The sequence below is a fragment of the Bos grunniens genome, chromosome 1 (genome assembly GCF_055505025.1).
Source record: "Bos grunniens cultivar Pamir isolate PY7600 chromosome 1, Bosgru_T2T1.0, whole genome shotgun sequence".
NCBI classification, from domain to species: Eukaryota; Metazoa; Chordata; class Mammalia; order Artiodactyla; family Bovidae; genus Bos; species Bos grunniens.
Window position 1 is genome coordinate 95,221,252 of NC_141165.1, and position 19,124 is coordinate 95,240,375.

At 37.0% G+C, this 19,124-nt stretch overlaps 1 long non-coding RNA gene across 1 annotated transcript in view; it reads left to right on the forward strand.

Moving 5' to 3' along the window:
* The window catches only part of LOC147379953 (uncharacterized), a 759,110-nt gene extending 753,043 nt beyond the window's left edge, over nucleotides 1-6,067 (forward strand). Inside the window, exon 2 of the long non-coding RNA XR_015134360.1 lies at nucleotides 4,971-6,067. This is a non-coding gene — a long non-coding RNA (uncharacterized LOC147379953). The remainder of the gene's footprint in view (nucleotides 1-4,970) is intronic.
* Nucleotides 6,068-19,124: the final 13,057 nt, after the last annotated feature.

Consider the following 19,124-nt stretch of genomic DNA (forward strand, 5'->3'; position numbering starts at 1 on the left):
ACACTTCCTTTCAGATTAAATACATGCACATGGACAGTTAGATTTTGTTTCACCCAGCCTACCCCCAGAATTATCATTGCATGATTTTCCTTTACACCTGTGCATCCAGGTAGCACTTTCAGACAGGAAGAGGTCACTCTTACTACCATCCGTCCAGGGTTTAATGCTTAACCGAAAGGATAGGGATATTGACATTTCTGATGCAGGACCTTAGTGAATTGAGTAAAAAATAAACAAATGTTAAAAGACTGTGTGCCTGGAATTGTACACCCAACTTTGCCACACACTAGCTATGTGTCCTTGTGTAAATTATCCAAGATTTCTGTAATTTTATATATCTAAAGTGTAGACTTGGTTTAATGGCATAATACCAAATTTCACAGTAGTGAAATAGACAAAACAAAGAATGTAGATCATTCTAAATCCCTCCACCCAGAGATAGGACCTGTGAATAATATATGTATTTCTTTTCACGTTTAGCATATAAGTCCGTACACAGGCACACAAATAAACACAATAGAATGATGTATCTACACTTTTATGACCAACATTTTCTTTTGACATCACATTGTGAATATCTTTCTTTGATTCCATGTACATAATCACCATCACTATTTAATGTATTCAGTAATCCTTCTTAAATATATTTTCATAATTTATTTAGATAGTCCCCATTTATTGAACATTTAGCATGTGTGCTGCATTTTGCTGTTACATACACAGCTTTAGTGAATGCTTTCAGGCAAACTTTGAAAATTTATCTTCATATAATAAGTTCCTAGAATTCAAAATGCTGTACCAAAATATAGTCACATTTTTTTAGAAATTTACCACAGATTACAAACAATCAAAAAGAAAACCAAGAAAAAAGATGTGAACCATCATTTCACAAAAGAGGAAATGCTGTAATCAAATAAATATATTAAAAAATTAATTGTTGAAGAAATGCAAAGACCACGATGATACACAACTTTGTGCCTATTCAACTGGCAACCACTTAAAAGTCAGGTAATATCACATGATGAGTAAATTCCACTCGATCTTTTAGATTTTGCCTTTGGGAGTTTAAACTGATGTAACCACTTTGGAAAACAGTTCAACTTTATATTCTAAAATTGAATATTTGCATACCTGATGACTCAGCAACTCCACTCCCAAGTAATAAGGGAATTCTTGCTCATGTAAAGCAGGATAATATACACTAATATTCACCATGATAAAAATTTGGAAACATCTCAAGTACATCATCTGGAGAGCTGAAGAATAAACTACATCATATTCTTCCAATGCAACCATATACAGCAGTCAATATGAGTGACATGCAAAAATATAGCTGATTATTGGCAATATAATAGTATATGGAAAAAGTAAAGTTTTACTACTAAAGAACAAAATAACTAAAATTAGTTCTCTCTTTACTTACATATTTATATGTACATATATGAGCAATAATATTTAAAAAGAAGGCAATAGAATGATTCATATGGGATTTAGATTCAAGGAAGAAGGACAATGTAGACACACAAAGAGAGGCATACACAACAGGACAGTGTATGCCAAAAGAACCCCACCAGCAAGAATGTAAGAACACCTGTTTCACTAGACTGTAGAAATCCCCAAGAAGTTATACTGTTTCCCTAATGTTTCCCAAGTTGATGATTTAAAAAGGTATTCACTGGTATTTTTATTTGCCTTTATCACTCACTAGTTACTTTGAACATTGTTTTAAATGTTAATTTAAATGAGGGAGTGAGGCTACTGATAATTAGAACAGCATTAATATGGGGCAAGATCTGGGTTTGTGCTTTGTGCTCAGTATTGTCTCAAGAATTTCAGGAGGTGAAATCATTCTTCTTTTCACAAATAATGAAATTCAGAGTGTAAAATGGCCCAGGGTCTAATGGCTAATGTGGCTACCCCAGGATACTGTCTGACTCTAAAATGTGAACACATGAAGACTAGGCCATGCTGCCTCACCATTTCTACAGTTTTATTTCACTAATATGACATGAGAGTGATGGAAATTGTTGGCTGTGAAATTCCTATCAAGGGGTTATTAGGTCATGAAAGCCCTGGAGGATAATAACAGTGGTTCATAAATAAAATAGATGGAATTAAGATAGTTAGGAGGATGAGGAGTGGCAGAGAACTGTTAAAATTAGTACAATTCTTTTCCGTGGGCCAGTTATATATTTTGAAGAATTTAATAGCGTTGAATCATAGGGAAATATGAAGGTCTCTGAAAACAAGCCCACAATAAGGAGATAGTGACTTCCATGACAGATGAGAACATTTGAAAAATGATTTGCAGATACAGGAAAAAAAAAAAGTCCTCTGGAAATAGCTGCCTGGTTAGAGTAGTTCAAAAGACACATTGACCTGCTGAGCCATAGTCTTATGGTAATATTTCTCCAAGTTGGGTTTGGTACCCAATAATGACCCATGAATTTGAAGAGTTAGTGGTGCTTACAAGTCAATGTGTGAGAGCAAGAGCCATATACCACCAGAAAGGGCATGGGAGTCCTGGGAGCGAGTGGGAGAAATCATGCTCTCACATGCCTCTCAGGGCCTCATGCGTCCATCTTCATTCAAGAAGAGCTTTATACACAGTCCCTTTCTAGACCTCAAATGCTATGATCTGTATATTTGCATCTGAATGGCAGAAAATAATACTTTCTCCTGTTAACACAGGCAGTATCCTCTAGCTGTCAGAAAACAATCAATTGTAGTGGACACAACTTCAAATAGAAAACAAGGATTAATTAAGTACCTATAGCATTGGTCTGAAGCTCTGCATACATTTTACAAATGGATATCTTCTTTCATTGGTGTGAGAGGACCCTATGCCTGCAGGGTAACAGGAGTGACCATTAAATTTAACTGAAATGACATGGAAATCCCTTGTCACAAGGATTCTCTCATGCCAATCAGTACGCCCTCCTGTACTCCTGGCCAACTTGCAGTTTAAAGCAAGTTAGAAAAGCTCTTAGGTATTATGCAGGTAGAAATGGTAATCTGCGGAGTTGGTCTTTTATAAACAAATTCAAGGAAATGATTCTGAAGGTGAAAATTCAGTAAATGAGGAAAAATAACAAAAACTAAAGTGTTTACCTTACTGTAGATTGCCAAGTAGTAGCTTTGTGGTCAAGTCAGGCCTGTAATTTTTTAATTTAATGGGGATTCTCTATTCTTTGCCTTTGAGAAGTATGTGTCTGGGGGGCAGAGGAAGAAGGGGAATGGCGCAGAGAGAGGCCATTTGGAGTAGGGGTGGTAAATACTGTGTGAGCCACCTTTGGACTTGAGTCTGAGGGGACATATGGGTGAAAAGGAAATGACCCCAGGAGTCACATTCACCCTAATAGCACTGAAGTAATTGGCTGCTCATTTAAGCAGAGTCTAAAGAGAGAGAGTTTGGCTGGTTTCGGGGGGATCTGGGTCCTGGAACTTTATGGGGTACTTATTATTTTTTCAGTAACTGGGAGTAAGTCACAGGAGAGAAAAGAAGAAATTCCATTTCAATCACAGTGGAGGAGAGCCTTTGTTTTTCTGCTCTTTGTCTATTGAATAAAACTCAGACCCTGTCAGGCTTCATATCACAGACTTGGCAAGATCACTCCATGTCTAGATGGACAGAGGGAGGCATTCCTTCTTTTTCTGACCCTTTCTAGTTCAAGTTCCTGTTCCTCCATCTGCCTTATTTCTCTCTGACTTTTTCTCCAAGAAAGAGAAACTTAAAAACTAAGGATACAAAGGATTATTGATTGGATCCTAGGAGAGATTTTTGTGTTAAAATCTAATGGTGGCAGACCAAGATAATGGAAAACCTGATTTCCTGGAGGGAAAGCTTTAAGAACTCTGTGGTGCTGAGCCTCAGACAAACCCTATAACTTCTGGATCCATAGAGAAAAAGAAAAAACAAAAAAACTCATCAAGAGTAGAGAGAGGACTGAATGATTCATCAACAAAGTGCTGAATGAACCAATATATTCTGTTCCATTCTTAGGCAAATTATAGCTATAATAGAGATGATTGCAAGTTCCTAGATAGCCGTGGAGAGTGGTAGCATCATGCCAATGTTACTCTGTGTCTTTTCTATTAGATATTGAGTATCCACAGGATACATAAGGAAAGGGGAACTGCAAGGGTGCTCAACAGCAACAAGAAAATTAAAAACTTACGGACATGTGAAATCCCATACAAAGTTGTGCTTTAACAAAGGCGGGAATAAATGTTGAGGAGCTCAAAATTGGAATAGCTGGAGAGTCAGGCATTCCATAGGACACGATTTCCTCATTGACTTGAACTTAAAGCTGAGTTCTGCATAGAAAGAAGGACATGTTGTAGCAAAAAGGAGAAAAAAAACACAAGGGATAAAAATGAGCAAGTGTGAGAACAGAGAGATAGGAACAGGTAAATCTTATTTAAAAAAAATAATGGTAATTTTGGGTGGTCTAGAGAAATCATGTTGAATTGTACTAGCAGATGTGATTGGTAAACAGTAAGCATGATGCTGAAGAGGTTTAAAAAGCAGAGGTAGAAACTTCTGGAGTTAATATGCAGTAGAATATATCTGTCTTTATATATCTGTTGGTTGTCTTGATAAACATCCAACTGGAGAACTTTGTTACAGAAGTTACATACTGGATAAGAAAGTAAGATTGTTACTGTAATCTAAGTTGGGTCATCATCAGGGAAAAAAGTGAAAACTCAAAAATGTCTGCAGAGAGTGCTAATTTGAGGTGCTGCTTATACAGGATTGTGTTGGCTCCTGCCTCCCAAAGCAGTTGTGATTTGGAGATTCATAGTAATTTTGCTCTTTTTGTAGGGTATTTTTGGAAACCTCTACTTTATGGTCATACTTAGATCGATTTTACTAAAAAGGAAGACCCCAAACTCTTTAACCACAGTATGTAGTATAATAGGCAGTGACATCACTCAAAATTATTTTCACGAACCTATCTCCAATCTAGGCTTCCCTGGCGGCTCAGAGAGTAAAGAATCTGCCTGAAATTTGAGAGACCGGGTTTGATCCCTGGGTCAGGAAGATCTCCTGGAGAAGGGAATGGCAACCGACTCCAGTATTCGTGTTTGGAGAATTCCATAGCCAGAGGAGCCTGGCTGGCTACAATCCAGGCATCTCAAATAAGAGTATAGCCCAGAGCTTTAATGCTTTAGCTTTTTAAAATTTCTTTTAAAATATTTATCATAAAAGTTATTGTAATGCCTTTCCTATTTTTATTCTTCCTTTTTCACTGCATTTCCAACAGTAAATAATTCAAGATTGGTCTCAGTAAAATAAATAATAAAAAATGAAATTTATTATGACAACATTTTTATTTTACTAGCTTTTAGGTATGTTTCATGAATATCAAAATTAAATCATATCCCAAATTTGGTCTATGAAAACTTTACTTAGTAATATCAGTTGCAATTTACCTGTCTGCTGGCCTGCAAATATAATGTGAAATGTGAAATCCAATCTTAGGGTAAGGATCTTCCCATCTCACCACAGAGGATTTGCTTGTTTTTTTAAATCATTATTAGTGTCTGTGCTTTGAAAAATAATTTTTCAAAGGTTGAGTTTATCTGAGTATCCACAAAGAATCAAATTTTGAACAGTACTTTTTTTTTTTTTTTTTTACTTTTTCAATGAGTTCTAGTCTTAAAAATTGTTCTTTTGAGCTAAAGTCACTGGGGTGCTTCTATAAGGAAAATATTATCCATTTAAGCCAACATGGACCAGGGTGTACTCTGCTGTTCCTGAAATAAAAATAGTTTTCTTTGTGTTGGGCTTCGTATTATGTATTTTAACTTTTGACTTATTATCTCAGTCATGTCGGAATGAAAAATGAATCTCTCTAGGGACTTCCATTATGTCAGATTGAAAAATCATCTCTCTTGACTGCTTGGGGCAACTGTGTGTTCAAAGCCCTCTTGCCTCATTTCTCACAGTGCTCTGTATGGCTACACCATCATCCCGTTTTCAGGCCCATTTCCATTGCTGATGATAAATCTCACATTCAGGGGTCAGACCAGTTGCATGTGTATGCACTAATCCCCAAGCAATTGGCAATGATTTATTCATAAGTTTGATTTATTTAATATATTCCCATTACCTAAAGCTATCTATTCCCTAAAATGTGATATATGTTGGTATACTTATGGAGCTGTAAAGTAGAATTATTTTTTTGCCACATACACATACACAGTGGGCTGGGGCAAAGGTCATATAGGGAAAGAAAGGTTTTTCTTTAAAAACTATATTGGTAATTCCTTGAAGGAAACTGCATGAGCCTTCTAGTCTGTGCACTACTTAATCTTAGTGTTAGGAGAGTATTGGCTTGTTCTTTGGAGGACCATAGTGCTCTTCTTAGGAAACTTGGGAGAAGTTCAGTGTCTGGGATCTAGCTTAGACCCTCTTGAAACCATGGGAGAAATGATTTTGTGATGTCTCTTGTACCAATGATCTTACTTCCTCAGTGTCCCCATCGCCTTGCCATCATTCTTGTTCTCTTCATTCCTTTGACTACTCACAATGAAAGTCAGGAAGATGTGTGAGTTTTCTTATCTGCTTGTCTCATTCCTCCCATTCAGAACGTCCAAGGCACCAAAAATAGAGAGTGTGCTTTAGGGGGCCTGGCCTACAGTTGCCACTCTTGAGATCCTTTTCCATCCCCTAAGGCCTTCCTCACATCTCCTCTGACACCCCTTTGATCACTCAAGCCAGAATGGTGATCCTCTCCCATGGCCTTCCCATGGTACTTCCTTTGAATTGTTTGCATGGTCCTGGCACCATTCTACTTTGTGTGTGTATGTGCACTGGTTGCTCAGTTGTGTCTGATTCTTCGTGGACCCATGGACTGTAGCCCATCAGACTCCTCTACCCTCCAGGCTCCTTTTCCCATGGTATTCTCAGGCAAGAATACTGGAGTGGTTTGCTATTTCCTACTCCAGGGGTTCTTTCTGATCCAAAGATCAAACCCACGTCTCTTGAATCTCCTACGTTAGCAGGTGGATTCTTTACCACTTTGTAGTATAGCTATTTGTCCACAGATCCCCACAGGTTTTCCTAGATCATCAAATCTTGAGAGCTTGTGCAATGACATACCCTGAATGGCACCTATATTAGAGCTTTGTACCTACTGCTGTTTGTTTTCACAAAAACTGTGCACTGATTGAATACATCGGGAGAGTTCAGGAAAGCAGTGATAAATTAATGAGACTGTTAAACAGGGAAATTTCAGTACTATGTCTGTGTAATGGAATGCTCATCAAAGTGTAATGATTCATTTTTGAATTTGAAATAAAAGTGGTGTATATATTTAAAGGGCATTTTAGCTGGTATAACATTATAGTGACCCTTATTACTGAAAATTGGCATTTCTGTTTAAATGGCACTCTATAAAACTAGATTTTTCAATAATATTAGGTGAACACAATATTCGATAAGTTGAATTTGAGATTCTTTAGAAAGGAGGATTAATAGTAGAACAAAGTAGAAAATTCCAAACTAAAAGTGTTAACTATTGATTTAAAATTAAGTTTCAATGACAAATAAGAAACTGAGGGCTGTAAGCAAGGAAGTTATAAGTATTCATTTTTCTCCTGAGTTACTCATGTAGATTTCGTTTCATTTTGGTTAATTCTTGGAGTTTATCTAATCAAAATATATTCTTTTATATATGAAAATAATATTTGAGGCATATAGATGCTAAATGCCTAATATGCCAAAGCATGAGAGACAGGAAAATAGGAAGACGCATGGGATCAAGAGTCCTGTGATGTGAAAAAAACAGAAAGCACAAACCTCGACCATTTTTTCACTTGCATGTGTATAAATACATTTATATTTTTTTCTATACAGCTATGATATAGGTGAGAACAAATAAGTAATTGGCAAAACAAAATAAAATCCCATTTCCAAGTACCTTTTTATTAAGGCACACATTTGTCTTTTTTTTTTTTTTTTTAAACTTTACATAATTGTATTAGTTTTGCCAAATATCAAAATGAATCCAGCACAGGTATACATTTGTAACATGTTTTTAATATAACAATCTATTGAGGTTCTATTTGCATCAGGGCCAGCTAGCCACGTGCAGTAAATCCACCTGTAGAAGACAGGAGAGAGAATGAGGGAACATGGGTAGAAAAATGAAAATCATCTGGGGCTGTCATGGTTAGTTGCTTTGCTTGGACCCCGAGTTGTTTGTTCCTGAAGCTCATGTTAGTAATAAGGAAAATGATATTTTAAAACAGCATCCTTATATTTTTCATTCATTTTTTTTTAATTTGAAAAACATTTTTGAGTGTTACTAAGCAAAGGCAAAATCGCTTCTTTCATTAAGCTTGAATTCATGGTGGAAAAGGCACAGGAAACAAAACGTAGTAAACAAATCATTTTATATGTGAGGAGGGATGAGTACAACCACAGGATTGAAGTGTGCTGTTTGAGAGAAAGGGGTCAGTGAAGGCCTTTGTGGTGAGAAAGAAGCCATGTAACATGTTGTTCTGTATCATTCATGATGAGATTATTTCTCTTTAGAAGGAAAGCCTCAAATGAAGTAAAAGTTGGGAATTGAAAACTATTAGAGAGTTGACCACGTGACATTACCAAGTACAGAAGATGAGGTTATGGTTTTCATGAATTCACTCCCACCCCCAGTCTTGCCTTAGGACACCAGGCCTGTGGTGACAGATCTTGGAATGAGAGCAGAGTGATATGTCAGTAACCTGTCCGGCCACTTCCTGACCAATACTATCTCCTTCAAGACATGAAGAATTGTATCCATCAAAAGAAAGCAGATTCCAGGAACTTCCCTGATGGTCCAGAGACTAAGAATCTGCACTCTCAATACAGGGGAGCCAAATAAATTAATTAATATTTTAAAAAAGAAAATATATTTCAGAATGGTACATTATCCAGAGCTTAAACTTCTTAAAATATTAATTTAGTAACACACTGAGAATAAAAAAAAAAAAAGGAACCCATGTAATCAGTGGCTGAAGCCCTTAATGGGGTGAAAAAAACACCCAAAACTTGTCCTTGCATCTCTTCCTCTTCTCTTCTACTGTGTGATATTTCATCAACCATGGCACAGAACACATTCATTATATATATATGTGTGTGTGTGTGTGTGTGTGTATTTCACTTAATAAAACCCAGGGACAGGCTTTTATGCATATTCATGGGCACTTGATTAATAATTGATGAGAAGGCCTGGGGCAGGTGGTTGAGAATGAAAAACATTTAGCAGGGAGCAGAGTGGAGGAAGAAGATCTCACACCAGCCCCCGTCCCGCAGGGAAGGGAAGCAGAGAGAAGGAGGAAGAGGAGGCGGGGGCAAACACTGCTCCGAATGTCATCAGTGCCGTGTAATTTCCTTGATTTACATATTTAATTGCTTCCTGCCTTTAGCAGTGGGGCTCTAGGATTCTGACACACTTTCTGAGAAATTTGAGTGCTGGAGTGGCTCTGTGGTGTGGGAGGGGAAAGCTGAGCCTAAGCCTTACTATTTGTCCTCTGGACCTGGACAAGGGTCATTACTGTGAGTTCTTGCACCATCAATGGGTTCTGTCAACAGGTTTACTCCCAAGACATGCTTCTCATGGAAAAGACATTATTGTGATAATAAAAGCTAGACTGGCATCTCGGAGACTATGAATTTCATAATTAATTAAAAGATATTTACCCTAATGTCATATTAAATCTCAGTTCCTTGCATTTATACAGGTGTTTATGGTTTACAGAATGCTTCTGCTTAATCTTTATAGCATATCTCTGATGTAGGCATTATGATTTCCTTTTTTAATATGAAAGAACTTAGATATAAAGAGGTTAAGTGATTTGTCCAAATCTTCTGTAAGGTACAAGCCAAGTTTGGAACACAGTCTCTCTGGATTCTAGTCTAGGGCTGTTTCTACCCTGCACATGGTTCAAATGTCAGGATTCAGGCCATACTAGTTACTGTTATGTCTGGCTGGACACATCTAAAGACCTTAGCTTGAATTCTCAATGATATTATATCAGAGTTTGAAGTATTGTGCTATCTTATTGAGTCAGATGAAATACAAAACTTGAAAGTGCCATATAATTAGGCACAATTAGCAATGATGGTTACATTATTTTAAAATCCCAAATCAAAACCTATGAACTCTTACAAGTCAAGCAGATATTATAGGAGGTGAGCACCTTCATTCTCTTGACATCTCAAAAAACCCTAAATTTTACAAGGATAGTCATTAATCCTCTTTGTTTTTAGAAATGTATTTGAGTGACTGCTTAGTAGACTCAAATTATTGACTATGACACAGAAAGGGAAGATATAAACTGGTCATGGTACAAATGCCTGTGAGTGAGAAGTGGCAGAAGAATTTGAGTCATCAGAACATTTGTTTTCATTATTATGATCATCTCAGTCGTAAGCAGCACACTGTATTCTGTGTTTTTCTAAATATCGTAGCTATGATTTCATGTGGAATGTGCAAGTAGGCCATGCCAATGTTAATTTATCATCATGATTTTTCCAATGCAAGAGATAACCCTTTATTTATGAGCTGGATATTCAAAAATCAAAGTGATATTAAAAAAAAACAATGGCGTTTCTGGCCACTCTATTTCATTTTCTGTTGTGGAGGCAATAATAAATAATAAATGAGCAGCTGATGCATATTTTAACAGAAATGAATCATTGCATAAATGTTAACTACTTATTTATTAATACTTAACTACTGTATATAGTATTTAATGACAAGTACTAAAACAAGTGATTTTTTTTCTCTCTTCCCTTGATACGCTCAAAGCAGCAAGGAAGTTGCATCCAAATTTCCCAGTTGTTAGGACCCTACATGATCCTGTCAAGCACCATTGCACGAAGCTTTTATTTGACTGTTTCCCATTCAGTAATGAATTGAATATATTTTTAATTTCTGAAGGATGTGAATGAAAGGCAGTGTAGCAAAATCCTGATTTTATATAATTTATTCCAATCTCAAGTTCCATTTTTTAGGTAACTTCATCAAATCTCTAGTTTCAGGTTTGCCTGGTACCTGGGTAATTGTGGCTCCACTCAGTGGCAGAGCAACTCTGTCCAATTTGAAATGTCTTTTATTTATTTATTTTTTATTTATTTTTTAATTTTATTTTATTTTTAAACTTGAATGGTCCCCTAGTCCAAGTGTCCAACTATGCGTTTAGTAATCATGTCATTACTGACTTCCTGTTCTCTCCTAATGACTGTGGAGCTTACTTATATGTGCCATTCCAGGTAGGACTGGCTCTACAGCCAGTCCTTTCTTCCTTATTTTTTTTAATCTTCAAGATTCTGGATTTATTTCTTTTCTGACACATTATAATTGCATAATGTAAATGCAAGCTTTGATTCAAGTTGAAAAGTTAGCAATGAGAAAATTCCAGCAGAAAACAAACCTTCCTTTGATGACACCTGTTTGAAGAACAGGGACGTGCTCTAGAGTTTTATTTTAAAGTGACACTCTGAGCCTTTGAAAAGCATTTTCCCAACCTTCTGCTGCTGAGTAGCTTGTGTTTTGATGTCATCGAAGCCCACTCTGGTGTCTCTCCTGCCATCATACCTATTTGTCCAGTTCTTCTAGTGGTAGCACAGTAAACCACAATCCATTATTATCATCTTCACTTGGAACTTTGATATCTGTAAGTTTCTCTCAAGTTTTGTAGCATGTTATTAATGTAACTTGCAAGTTTTCATTGTAGTAAAAATGACAGGAGAAAGGACCATGTGAGTTAAGTGATTATAATGACAAATCACTGCAGATGGTGACTGCAGCCATGAAATTAAAAGACACTCCTTGGAAGAAAAGTTATGACCAGCCTAGATAGCATATTGAAAAGCAGAGACATACTTCAGCAATATGTGAACCGTGAACTTCCTGATGTTCAAGCTGGTTTTAGAAAAGGCAGAGGAACCAGAGATCAAATTGCCAACATCTGCTGGATCATATAAAAAGCAAGAGAGTTCCAGAAAAACATCTATTTCTGCTTTATTGACTAAGCCAAAGTCTTTGACTGTGTGGATCACAATAAACTGTGGAAAATTCTTCAAGAGATGGGAATACCAGACCACCTGATCTGCCTCTTGAGAAATTTGTATGCAGGTCAGGAAGCAACAGTTAGAACTGGACATGGAACAACAGACTGGTTCCAAATAGGAAAAGGAGTACATCAAGGCTGTATATTGTCACCCTGTTTATTTAACTTATATGCAGAGTACATCATGAGAAACGCTGGACTGGAAGAAGCACACGCTGGAATCAAGATTGCCGGGAGAAATATCAATAACCTCAGATATGCAGATGACACCACCCTTATGGCAGAAAGTGAAGAGGAACTCAAAAGCCTCTTGATGAAAGTGAAAGTGGAGAGTGAAAAAGTTGGATTAAGGTTCAACATTCAGAAAACAAAGATCATGGCATCCGGTCCTACCACTTCATGGGAAATAGATGGGGAAACAGTGGAAACAGTGTCAGACTTTATTTTTCTGGGCTCCAAAATCACTACAGATGGTGAATGCAGCCATGGAATTAAAAGACGCTTACTCCTTGGAGGAAAGTTATGACCAACTAGATAGCATATTCAAAAGCAGAGACATTACTTTGCCAACAAAGATTTGTCTAGTCAAGGCTATGGTTTTTCCTGTGGTCATGTATGGATGTGAGAGTTGGACTGTGAAGAAGGCTGAGCGCTGAAGAATTGATTCTTTTGAACTGTGGTGTTGGAGAAGACTCTTGAGAGTCCATTGGACTGCAAGGAGATCCAACTAGTCTATTCTAAAGGATATCAGCCCTGGGTGTTCTTTGGAAGGACTGATGCTAAAGCTGAAACTCCAGTACTTTGGCTACCTCATGTGAAGAGTTGACTCATTGGAAAAGACTCTGATGATGGGAGGGATTGGGGACAGGAGGAAGAGGGGATGGTAGAGGATGAGATGGCTGGATGGCATCACCAATTCAATGGACATGAGTTTGAGTGAACTCCGAGAGATGGTGATGGACAGGGAGGCCTAGTGTGCTGCGATTCATGAGGTCTCAAAGAGTCGGACACGACTGAGTGACTGAACTGAACTGAACATGATGTAATAGGATGTCTTTAGTATATAAATGTAAACTATGCATGTCTCCTTCATTAGTTAATTTATTAATCTAATAGAGGTGATATGTTTAATCAAACCATCCATACTTTCTCTTCCCTATCCTCTTTTTTTTCATTTAACAAGTAGTTATTAATTGCATTTTCTGGGCTAATCCACTTATGAACAAATGCAATAACTGGTCCAGTGTGTCACATACGTATTTGGGAAGAAAACACCTGAGGACACAATTGCTAATAGTAATGGAAAACCAATGAGTTCTCAATGGAAGTATGTCAAACCTGGGTGCAGAAGGAGATCTCTGTGTGGTAGCAGGGACAGACAAAACTAGAACTCCTAACTGCTTCCCATAGACAGATGCCTAATTCACTTCAGCAAAGCTCCAACCAGGGGAATAACAAGCCAAGTCCAGTTAAACTTTTGTAACATAGATTTCTCCTTCATTAACATATTGCACTAATTAAATGAGCAAGCTAAAGTAGCCCAAGTGATGAAACCCATAGTACAGCAGTCCTGTGAACCCTGAGCATTGTGATGGTTAATAATTGGGGTTCTGGAGCCTACCTGCCTGGGTCTGAATCCTGTTGCCAACATTTCCTCTACGTGTGACCTTAGGCAAATTTCTACCTGCTTCAAATTTCCTCATGGGTAAAGTTGGGATAATAGTGGTACACATTGCATTAGGTTTCTGTGAGTACAAGTGCAAGAACTGGCAACCCACTTTAGTATTCTTGCTAAGTTGGAGAATCCAATGGACAGAGAGAGGAGCCTGGCAGGCTACCCAGTCCATAGGGTCACGAAGAGTCTAACATGACAGAAGCAACTTAGCACATATGCATGCATATGGTCAGAGCTTAGGACTTTCTCCTCTTGGTCTGCATCCCATATAACAGAGCCTTTCAGAAACTATGGGAGAAAAAAGAGGAAGGCAAGGACTGTGCGGCTTGTGCACGCTGCTCCCCACAGTCTTTAATAATGAAGGCAATAAATAATACTTGTTTGAGGAGTGATCAACAGAGTTCTCTAAACAGTTGCATATTTGTTATATTGTGTCAAATTAAATATATGAGCATGTGCCCATAGCAACGTGTGACACAAAAAGAGTTGTGACCTTTTATAAAAAAGGATAATGAAGTGAGATTAGCATTGGTGGAAGGTGCTAGTTTGACTGCCCTAGAGGCTGAAATTCTTTAACTGGAGAGTAAAAATAGTATGGCAGCCACAGCAGCTGCAGAAACCTCCCGACAAATTGCCTCCTCGGCAGAGGAGTACAAGAGAGAAATGAATTTTCTGAAAGTTGCAGATTCTGCTCAGATGAACACTCACATATTTCAGATGTATAAATATGTTTGGTATGAAATAGATTTAATAGTATTTTACTTGACAGTGTTTTTTTAAAAATCACTTGCTATTTTATTATCATCAGCGACATGAAGTGGTATTTATTGGATACTCAGGTTGTCAGAGTGCCATATTCAGAACCACAGGATGTGTTTATCTGCCCATTCTAGGAATGCACAAACTAAAAAAAAAAAAAAAAAGATTCGTACATGTTTCATTGACAGAGTACATCAAGGCTGTATATTGTCACTCTGCTTATTTAACTTATATGCAGAGTACATCATGAGAAACGCTGGGCTGGAGGAAGCAGAAGCTGGAATCAAGATTGCTGGGGAAAATATCAATAACCTCAGATATACAGATGACACCACCCTTATGGCAGAAAGTAAAGAACTAAAGAGCCTATTGATGAAAGTGAAAGAGGAGAGTGAAAAAGTTGGCTTAAAGCTCAACATTCAGAAAATGAAGATCATGGCATCCAGTCCCATCACTTCATGGCAAATAGATGAGGAAACAATGGAAACAGTGGCTGACTTTATATTTGGGGGCTCCAAAATCACTGCAGATGGTGACTGCAGCCATGAAATTAAAACATACTTGTTCCTTGGCGGAAAAGCTGTGACCAACCTAGACAGAATATTAAAAAGCAGAGACATTACTTTGACAACAACAGTCCATCTAATCAAAGCTATATTTTTTTTCTATTATTCATGTATGGATGTGAGAGTTGGACTATAAAGAAAGCTGAGCACTGAAGAATTGATGCTTTTGAACTGTGGTGTTGGAGAAGACTCTTGAGAGTCCCTTAGACTGCAAGGAGATCCAACCAGTCAGTCCTAAAGGAAATCAGTCCTGAACATTCATTGGAAGGACTGATGCTGAAGCTCCAGTACTTTGGTCACCTGATGCAAAGAACTGACTCATTGGAAAAGACCCTGATGCTGGGAAGGATTGAAGATGGGAGGAGAAGGGGATGACAGAGGATGAGATGGTTGGAAGGCATCACCGACTAGATGGACATGAGTTTGAGTAAATTCTGGGAGTTGGTGATGGACAGGGAAGCCTGGTGTGCTGTATTCCATGGGGTCACAAAGAGTCGGATGCAACTGAGCGAATGAACTGAACTATTGTGTTTATACTGGTGGGGTAGGGAGTTGTGTGTTTGCATTCATGTGTATGTTTTATCAGAGAGAAATGTGGTTTGTTGAATCTCTTTGTTGTGTTAAGGAATCTACACTTCATTTCTTAACAAGGAAGGTTCAGTGGAGGAGGTAGAATTGAGTACATGTTTTGATAAAAAATAATACAAGCTTAATAGGTTTGACATGTGATCTGAGGTGGCCTCAAAGAGGAAATAAATGAACAAAGCAGAGTATGATTACTCAGAAAAAAATGTCAGATGATACAAGGAGGCTTAAGATAGCAGGAGACAGAGAGGGAGGAGGAAGGAGATAGAGATAAAGATGTATTTGCTGATGCCACCAAGAACAGCAGTGTAAACTATAATTTCTCTGCTTAAGACACTAACGAGGGTAACATACATGAGATATGGTAACAGTATAGAACAGTATGTGATAAGTGCATTAAATACACAGATCTACAATTGGTATTATAGTTGCTATAGATGAGAGGTGTAGGTTGAATAAATCTATGATAGCAGACTAAGAGTGTGATTTCAAACTGGTTTTGTTATCACAAATTTAAGTTATTTAATCTCCAAGCAGGAAAGGACATTCAAGGTCAGGCACTGAATCTTTATCCTACCTGTGAAATACTATTGGTTGTCTTAACATGACTAGAAGGTGAGGAAGAGGCTGAAGTGGGAAGAATATTTTTTGTGGTCCATTTAGGCATAAATGATAGAAAAAGATTTGGGCAGAACAGATATTAGGGCTGTGAGGAGGATTTAGACATATGCATTCTAGAAGCCAACGCTGAATATGGGGCATGTAAATACTGGGGAAAGTGTACAGTGAGAAAGATACAAGGGACTGGCAGGCTAGTTAGGGAACCTCTTCAAATTAGGAGAGAAAGGAAGAGATAAATGTTTCATGCTGGAGTTGAAGTAAATGCCCAGTAAATCAGGAGAAAACTAAAAGGAAGAGACTCATAAACTTCTATTAATTCCAACATGTAAGACCTAGTGAGGCCTTAGGGTTGAATTAGTCCAGTTGTATACTGAATGCTGCAGTCACACACTCTAGTACATCTCACTCTCCTTGAACTGTATTTTGTTCCAGACCACTTTCTTGTATTGTACTCTAAATCCTCTTTCTTTTAGTTTCTATAAAGCTTATTTGGAACTATGGAGTCTTAGGGTACATAGCGATATTTTGATCTAGAATAACCACTATAAATTACTCTAAAATTTAGTACAGTAGCAGCCATTTGTAACTATCCTTGAAAAATCACTAAAGAAAAAATACAAAGAAGATATCTTGATATGTAACAGTGAAATTAAGTAATTCTAACTATACGTAAGTGATAGTGATAGTGTGTGCATGCTTATAAACAACACCATATTTATCTCATCTCCTGTATTTTTTCTTTTGAAGGATACAGTTGATCTACAGTGTTATGTTAGCTTCAGGTATACAACAAAGTGATTCTGTTATACATACATATACATATCTTATTTTTCAGATTGTTTTCCCTTATAGATTATTTTAATCACCTCCTGTCTTTTTAGTGGGCTTCCTTTGTTTCTTTTGTCTGTTTTGTAAAAAATAAAATGGGTTTAAGAGCCAAAAGTGCAAGCAATGATTTTATTGGCTCTTCTTACTTCAGTCAAAAACACATGGGGCTGATAGCGTTAGAAAAAATATCTGCGACAATTTTTTTGCCCCTTTTCCTGAGTTAGAATGTGACTTTAGTCTATGGAACATGGATTGCTTTTTTTCTTGAAGTTTTAATTAACACGTACTGCAATGTGAGCTCCTCCTACAGTTTATCTGCTTATTTTCCTGTCCAAAGACCATCTGATATCAAATTTTGAATATACTATCAAGGCTTTTATATATAAAGAAGTGATTGGGGGACCTATGGAAAAGTTTTTGATGAAGTAATTGATATAAAGTCAAATTGAAGAAAGAGAATTCATCTCGTCCCTGGAGGAAGTGGTCATATTGTTGTTGCTATTTTCATTTTCCAAATTCTCATTGTTGGCCACCACTGCTAAGTTTTCTTTCTGTCAGTTGTTCTTTTACAGAGAAATAGATTAAGTCCATCAATTGCTTTTCCACCATTAAACTGTAGACATTGTTGTCATGAGATAATCCTCATCTGAATACCAGTTTCACTATTTCAACCCCTTGAGAAGAGTCATCTTGCTATGCCAATACCCCATCACTAGCTTCAGCTCTAACAGCACTAGCTTCTTGCGGAATAGTATGGGCTTCCTCTAAATTCTCTGAAGATAGGACCATCTTGACCATCACAAAAGAAGTGCATGCACTGTATACCCAGTAAGAGCCACTCATTAGTTGAATCTATCAGCAGTTAATTTGTCTTGATACCTGACACTGTTGCATTTTTATTGGTGACAATTAACTTAGAAAATCATGTAATTACATCATTTTGAATTATATAATAAACCATTCAAATAATATAGAGCAGTCATCTAATCAGAACTACCCAGACAATGTGAAACTCATTGCTCTTATATTTCTTTCCAACTCAATTGTTTTTCTTACTCTTTTCTATTTTATTCTCATTGTATCGTATGTCTTGTAGGGCATAATCTAAGCCTGTAGATGGGAGAAATCATTAGAGTACGTATTCAGAAAAACTGTGTAAATTTCATTTGACTTTCCATTTTTGCAGTTTTGTGCCATCTAGATTTTTAATAACCAGTTTAAGCTTCCACAAAGCCTCAGTATAACACTCAAATTATATTTCTAAATTTTACCTGGCTTTTATGTTAAACCTGAGACAAACTACATAATTTACTTTGAAATTGGCAGAAAGCTATATTTTCCAAAAACTTTTGTGACATCTGAAAATATTCTACAAAAATGTCAGAGTTTGCCTGGTTCTAGCTTTATCGAGGAATTCTGGTCTATCCTACTACAACCTGACCCCAGATAGAGAGTATTTTATAAATGAATTAATGTATTATGTAGCACACCCAGAGAGAAATAAGCCTTGTTAAAACAGAATTCTGTAAAGGGAGCCAATTATTTATTATTGCCTGTTCAGGACACTTGAATCTTGACTGTAACAGGGTAGTCTCTACTTACCCTGGAAGTCTGTGTGTATGTGCCTTTAGAAATATATTAGATATAAAGATTCTGATATTTAAATAAATATATGTATAGACAGAAATAGAGATATGAACAGAATTTATTTAAAATGACTGAATCCTCACTGTAAGTCTACCAATTAGACCATAAGAACATTGTGCATTTTATAATATATATTTATACAAACTATTAAAGATATAACTTGTAGTTACTTTTAAGTAAAGAATCAGTGATGACCCTTACTTGTAGCTGAGTTGAGTTCTGCAGTTGGCCTGTATATTGGCTACTGTGTATAAGTGCATATATATATGCACTTATTTTATAATGAGCAAGTGGTAATTCACTCAGTTGTTCTCTTAAACAATGAAAGTAAGCTACTTACTACTCATGTAATCCATGAAATTCATAGATTCTCCCTT